Raw genomic sequence first — 8,187 nt, 5'->3', positions numbered from 1 at the left:
AAGGGCTGATGAGAGAATGTGAGCAAACAAGAGCAAGATGGAGAAAGTGCTGTGTCAAGAAGTGAGATGGTGAAAATTGAGACCAGAGAATGAGAGAGTTATTGATGAACATCCCCGAGTGAGAGAGATTTTGTGAGATATATGAGAGAGAGGGTTTGAGATAAGTGAGAGAGATGATGAGATAGGTGAGAGAGCCGTGAGATCAAAACCGAAATTTTAAAAAAAAAACCCCTCGTTTAGTGTATGAGGTAATATTTATAAATGATGTACCACTTGCTAACCTTGACTCATGTAAAGGTGAAGGAAGGAGATTAAAAGTTAACGAAGGAAGGGAGAAGACTAAATCTCCTAGAATATTCTTGCTAAATTAGAGGAGTCAAGAATCAAGATGCCGTCTCTCTCTCTTTCTTTTTAAGAGATAAATCTCGGTTCCTATAAACCACAGGATGACTTGTCTTCTATAGGGAAGAAAGAGATTCATGACGAAATCATTCCCAAGAATCACTCAGCCGAGAGTTTTAGTATGTTGGAAAGCTTGTATTTCGAAAATAGAAAGTGAGCTTTCTTTTTTTGTCAAAAGGGATAGCTTGCCTCTTTATATAAAATTCCAAGTGTAATTATGAGAGAGAAGATAACCCCAAAATGTCACTTGCCGCTTTTGATAATGGCACTCATCACTTTCTTCAAAAAAAAAACAACTAACCGGACTTTATTATCTTTGAGGATCCATATCCTGTGAGGAGTGTCATACATAAAAGAGAATAGGAACAACCCCAAAATTGAGTGCCACCTAATGATCGAATGCATGTCGTTAGAAGTTTTTATGATGGCAAGCCCCATTCAATTTCAAACAAATTCGTATGCCTCTTGGCTTCATGTTTTTTTTAATGGGGCCGTCCACCATTAGCCGAAGTCTACATCTTGCCCCATAATCCTAATATCGGTAGGGCCAACTCCATAGGATGATCTAAACCGTTCATTTGATGAGCCGTAAATGGGTCATGCCCCGCCAATTATTTCCCTATGATGATCTAGACCGTCCAAATGATGGGCCATCTCACAAGTAGATTGTATCCCACAAGTCCTTTTGGTGGGCTGATCTATGCCATTTCATAACTTCCCAATAACAACCAACTACATGAATGTGAGATAGTATAAGTGGGACCATGCCATGCACATGGTGAGCGTCCCTACATGGCAGTAACACATGAATCCACCCATGTAGATCGTTTTTCACTGTGGGTTATGTCAAAATAATAGAAAACACAAGTGGCAATATGTGCTAATGAACTATCAATCAGTGGGCCCTCACGTATGAAATAAGTGATCCATCATATTGTCAAGCAACTCATGCAAACACAGTCCAACCTCATTAAAAATTAGCCGAAACTCCCATGACATGAAAAATTAAATTAAAATTGCGGCCCCAAAAATGATAATGGCCCCACCAGTGTTTAAACTTTTTATCATGGCGGCCCCATTCCAATTTGTCTGAATGCTTTACAAATATGGTGATGGGCCCACGCTAGATCGACCAAAATACACAATGTCCACCATGGACATTGGTTTCGTTTATTGGATCCAAATATAATCAAAACTCATGCTTTTCATTAAAAACAATTCGGGGCACACTTGCTTGATCCCATTCCAATCGAAATGTTCAATGCGGGCCCACCCAATGGGTCCAATTTCTCTCTTTTTCGGATTCTTGCAAATAACCCTTCTCAACACTTGGTGGAAAAATGCAAAAGATGGTGGAAATGACTGAAAAGATTTGAAAATGTAAGAGACGGACGCGGAAAGGAGAGACACTAGAAAACCGATAGAAAAACACTAATTTCTTTATTGACTAAAGCGGAGCAAAATGGGGGTGTCTACAGATGCCCCTCTTTGGCAGAGGTGACATAGTTACCGTATGCCAAAGTAAAAGAGACAGCAATATTTTGCGTAGCTTTAGACGACATAAGACCCTTGACACAAAATGCAACTTAAATGCAAATGCATACTAAATGCTTCCTAATGCAAGACCTTAGATGAAGTCCTAGAATAAGATCATTTATTCCTACCTCCATGAGCTGGTAGTTCAGAATAACGGAGAAATAAATTCAATCCAAGAGTGAAGATCACGTTGCTTAGAATGAAAGATAATTATGATGTAGCCCTGTTTTCAAACAGGCAATGAGGAAATGAGAGATCATTTTCGAATGGATTCTAAAGGGAATGAGAGAATTAGCCTATCTGCGAGCGAGACGGGAGGCTAATGGCTTTATAATTGGATCCGATAATTGAGAATGAGACTGGGCATGACAATTTAAAAACTGGATGACTCGATAATCGGAGAATTGGAGGCTTAAGGAGTTGAGAATCGGAGAACAGAGAAACCAGATAATCAAACAATGGGTGGACTGGAGAATTGGAAGACTGGATAACTTGAAACTAGAGAATTGAAGATTTGATGAACTGAAGAATTGGAGAACTGGAGAAGTAGAAAATTTAGGGATTGGATATTTGCAGAGCTGAAAACTGGAGAACTGGATAATTAAGGGACATAATAGTCGGATAACTGGAGAATTAAAGAACTGAGAAGTTGAAGAGCTGGTTCAGTGGGAATTGTAGAGCTTGATTACCGAAAAACTGGAGAGTCAAAAATTGATAATTGGTGAACTGGGGATTAGATTGGATTGACATTTTGATTGATTCCTCTGGATTGGAATTTGATCACTGGATGTTAGGACTGGAAACTGGAATTTTGATCTAAACACCGAGAACTAGGAATCTAGAACAAGGACACACTGGATACTAGAATTGGAGTACTGGAACACTGGATTTCCGAACAATGGAACTTGGTACAGGAATTGGAGTGTCGAAATACTGGGCTACTGGAATCGAAACTCGATACCGGAACTGGAGTACTAGAAAATGGAACACTGGAATATTGGCAATAGGATACTTGATGCTAGAACTGGAATACTGGATGCTGCAATACTGGAATACTAGAATACTAGAATACTGGATACTAGAACTGGAATACTGGATACTGGAACACTAATTAATTGGTGTCTGATTGAACTTGAGAGTGGTGATAGTGATATCATTTTTGATAATTTAGGATTGGAATAATTTAGGAGTTGGAGAACTGGAAATGGATAAACTGGAAGTTGCAATTGATGTACTGGTACTGGCGAATTAGGAATTGGTAATTGATGAACTAGTAAACTGGTTTTTACACAAGTTTATTTACTGGGGATGAAAAAAAAAGTCTCACAGGGCATGAAATATCTTGGATTAAGATCTTCCTTATAGGAGATATGAACTGGGACCTTGGAATATTTGGACACTGGTATAGAGGATTCTTCTTTTGACAAGCATTCAGACAAATATTTCTTGACAAGGATAGTATTCAATGAACCGGAAAGAAATTCTTAATTTTTATAATTCACCTTTCTTGAGAAACTGGCTCAACGACCATTGCATCCGAGGCTCTTCCAAGCTTATGGGAACTGGGCTTACTGATATTTCTGCTTCTGAACTCTTTCTGAATTGATTTTTGCTTAAACTGGATCCTTTTCACTTGATTCCTAAAGTCCTTCCCTCAGGATTAGCATGACTCTGGCGTAGTTACAGGGAGCTAGCTACACCGGGCCTCTTTCACCAAGGCAGTCGCAACATTTGACTAACTGGATAATGATCGACTCTACCCAAAAGGGGAAGATGGTAAAGACACTATTTGAGGAGTGAGAAGTTTCTGAAAGAATGAGCTAAAACGAACAGGAATGGACTGACTGGATTGATACAAAGTGATGCTCCTGACTTAGTTAACATTTTGTTTGGTAAGTCTAGCCTTTCAAAGAGCAGTTTCTCAATTGATAAACACTGGATTTATTTATTTATTTTAAACAGTAATGCTCTTAGGATTTGATTACCACTCCTAGGATTGCTTGGTTTCAATGCCCCCAAGTTTCTTGGATGACACTTGAACTCGCTTGAACTTATTTTCGATCTTCAGTCTTGATACCGGCTGTAGCCTTCTTATAATGATTCTCTTACTGTGACCAAGTCACCTCTTAAGGGTTTTAACTTGGCGGACCGTGTTAGCCTTAACTTTTGCCTGAATCGCCCTTTCAAATTTTCAACTCAGCAGGCTATTCCCTTAGCTTTTGCCTAAGCCGCCCTTTCAGGTTTTCAACTTAGCAGGGGAATGATCTTAAATTTTGCCTAGGCCGCCATTTCAGGTTTTTAGTCTAGCAGATCTTCAAACTCTGTTCTTTTTTCTTTTTCATTTTTTTAGGGCCTAGGTCTTTGATTCTGAACATCTGAAGGACTTTATAGGTAGGATAGGGCTTTTCAAAGAATGGTTTAAGGTTCAACAAAGATTTTGACCGAACCTGTGAACAGGTTGCCTACGTATCCCAGGGTAGGAATCAGGTCACGCGTAGTTCAGGGCGGATGCCCCTAGTTTGAAGGTAAATGGGATTTTTCCTTTTTCTTTTCTTTTCTTCTGATTGCTTGATTTTTCTTTTAGGACTTTGTCCTCTTTTTCTTTTTGAACCTTGTTCCTCCCTTTTTTTTCCTTCGGTTCTGGAACCATTGAATCTTTTCTTTTGAAATGACCGAACTCGATTTTACCGAGCTGCCTACGTACCTCAGTGTAGGGATCAGGCTGAGCGTAGTTCTGGGCAGATGCCCCTAGTTTTGATGGATTTGTAAGAAAATTTCATTCAGGCTCAAAGGGTTTGCAAACCGGTATTCTTTTGACACTGGGTTGTGATTTTGGGATTTATTCGTCCAAATGAGGCCTCCCGATACTTAGATTGGGAATTGATCTAGGTTACTAGAATCCCTGTGGTACTTATTATTATTTCTTCTTTTTTTCACGGAGTTTGGCGGCATTTTCCTTTAAGAGATAATGATTTTTCTTCCTTCTGGATATTGATAAGTACTTTGACTTTGAAAATGCATACTGATTTTTGGACATCCTTTCATCCTTGAATCGGTGACTCTTGATATTTTGATGATCGCTCTGAGATGATTGCTCTTGCACTTTTCATATTGAATTCGATGGCTTTACATTATCACTGGTGAAACCAGTGACCAGGGCCATTGACTGGAGATATGCAAGTTGTTTCCAATCCATGCCCCTTGTATAGCATGGGTGACATTCACTTTCTTCATTCTTTCTTGAACCTTCTATCTAGGTCTTTCTCCTGGCATTAATGGCAGCGCTTACTGGACCATCTCTTTATCCTCGAAATGGGTTTACCAATTCTTCACACTCTTCAGAGGACAATGTATTTCCAATAGGCACTTACTGAATCAAAGTTTCACTGCCAATGTTTATCATTTTAATTTCCTCTTTTAGAGGATGGGCTCGGCGCTCCTCCTCTTGTTTGAGCATAGGCTGCAACTCAAGAGGAGCTTCGTCAGTATCTTCTTCCTCATTCGAGGAGGGAGTATTATTCTCATTGTTTATTAAAGTCAGTAGCGAACATTGGAATGTATAGAGAAAGCAAATTTCATTGAATTGAAAATGATTACATCTGATAAGACCTATCGTGAACAGACTCAGGATTCACATTCTTGACTCAAAAATAAAAGTAAGAAAAGACCCAACTGGACTAGGAATTTATTCAAACTTTTAGAAGAATACACTCGATAACTGGACTCGACATCATGACTGGACTTAATTAAAATAACAAAAGGACTAACACTGTTGCAATTGTCTGGCTTTAGAGGCTCGGCGAAAACTGAATCATCATCATAACAAGTGCCTTTTAACTTATGATTCTTCTCTTTCACTGCAACTGGACCTGAGCTTCTCAAACCTCAAGTGTCTAAACATCATCCAGCAGCGGTACATCATGGTTTTGCATAGGATTATCAACAGTATTTGGCGCTTGCTGAAATGGTAGCTTACGCTCATCGATAAACTTCTGGATCACATGCCTCAGAGTTATACACTGATCAGTATTATGCCCCGATCCTCGATGAAAATTGCAGTGCTCTTCTGCCCTCCATGTCTTGGGGAGTGGATTAGGAGGATCCCTAATGCGAGGTAAATAGATATCGCCGGATTCCAATCCTTGCTGCAATGTGATAGATGGTGGAAACTAGAGAGGGGTGAATTCCCTATCGGACTTTTGCTGAGCTGCAACCCCTGATTGATTATATTTGAATACCATAGGGTTCTACGACTGGTTAGTCCTTGATACATTATCAACCTCGGAGATCTGAGCTGGAGTCTGTTTCTTAACTTCTTTTGAATTGGGGTTGCTTCTATTGTAAACTCCTTGTGCCATTGCTTCATCAATTTGCATACCAACATTGATGAAGTGTTTAAAATCTGGATAGTACTGAAGAGACATGTGATATTGGAGCTGAGAGGATATATTCTTCATAATCATCTGGACCAGTTCTTCTTCTGAGGGACGCTGCATCATTTGAGCCGCTAACCTTCTCCATCTCTTGACAAAAGTTAAGAATGACTCTTTTGAGTCTTGCTTGGTTCTCTCAAGATCCTTCCTAGTGTTCTCGGTTCCATCATCATATTTGAATTGCTTGATGAACTGCACTCCAATATCCTTCCATGTCCTATAACGAGTCTTGTCTAGGACCATGAACCACCTTCTAGCGACCTTTGTCAAAGAAACCAGGAACAATTGAGCCATTTGCTCAGGAGATAGACCTTGAGGCTGGCACATGATGGTGAACATTTGCAAGTGTGTGATCGGACAACCCACACCGTCATATTTGTCAAAATCTGGCATCTGAAAGCTTGCTGGGAGATGGATTTCAGGGAAGAGTGTGAGATCACTTGGATTGAAACCTCCCTGCTCTTGAAGCTGAATATATTGAACTTTCTTCGTAAGACTGTCTAGTTTCTCTATAACTTTTTTTATCAACCATTGTCTGAGAAGGTTTGCTGTTGTCCTCGCTATACTGTTTTTTCTCAAAATCTTTCTCGGTTTTGTCAGGAATAGGAACAAACACAGGTTAGATAGGCGCTCCTGAAGTAGCAACATGGCGCATAGGGCCCTTGTCTTTGGAATTAGAATATGATGGCCCCAACTTCTCAGAAAATTGGGCCTTGATGATTCAGTTATCTTCTTTGATCTCTTGAAGTTGCTTGGGAACCAAAGCTAAAGTATCAGCAACGGAGATATGTGAAGGACTATTTGAGCTTTTTGCCATTGGTGAGGACGGGAAAGAAGGTGAAGATGCTGGGGTTATCACAGAAGGTGGCAGAGAAACAGATCTCCTCTCCAACCGTGAAGAAACTCGAACCCAAGGAGTGGTAAGCTATCTATGGTGAAAACTTTCTGAAATGAAAGCAATGAACAAGAGGTGTAAGGTTGACATTCAAGGAATGTTTTCTAATCAGTGACTAAAAAGTGATTGTAGGCTAAACATGTAATGATAGGATGAATCCTTAAAGAACCGAGACATAACAAAATGACACAAGTGAGCAGGGGAATGCCCCTAGTTTAAGGATTATGAGAATGAACTCTGAGGAGCTTAACAAAATAATATTGAAAGAGGTTTCCCCTAAAGTAAGAAGTGACTAGTGATACAGGTATGATTAGATCATTTCAAAACAAGGGTTGGGATTAAATAATCATAGGATCAAGACACACTTCCTATCAATTAATAGAAGAAATGAAGATATGATCGAATAAGAGAAAGACAATAGGCTCACGATCAAAGGTTTAGATGAGATCGCACAAGATTGCTTTGAAGGGTAGATCAAGAATAGACTAATCCTATGAGATCTTAGGAAAAATGGGATTTATATCCTAATCCCAAAGGAAAAGCTTTTAATCTTCTTACATCTTATCAGGTGTTACATGAAGGCATCAAATCCTAGTCCTAATCTAGCGGAGTGGAGAGAGGATCTTGACTCATGACTTTGTGTTTCTAAAAACTGATCGTAGCCATTGGAAGATGGACTATGGCCTAATCTAGACACAAATGGATAGGATATCCTAATCTCGCTCACATAGGTGATGCATGCATGTCCGTACTATATGCATGTGTAGGATAATCTACGGGTAAGGTCAAGAGTTCCCTTAGCACGAATCCGTGTTCGATATACTGTACTAGTGTCTGGCGTATCAGTAAGTGAATAAGAGAGCCGTTTACGCACCATAAAGGTACTAGGCTAAGAGTGGAATGCTTCTCTATCACGGAGGC

This window comes from Tasmannia lanceolata, unplaced genomic scaffold (assembly GCF_043159265.1).
Source record: "Tasmannia lanceolata isolate RefF3 unplaced genomic scaffold, GAP_Taslan_0.1 ptg000002l, whole genome shotgun sequence".
NCBI lineage: Eukaryota > Viridiplantae > Streptophyta > Magnoliopsida > Canellales > Winteraceae > Tasmannia > Tasmannia lanceolata.
This window is presented reverse-complemented; position numbering follows the sequence as displayed.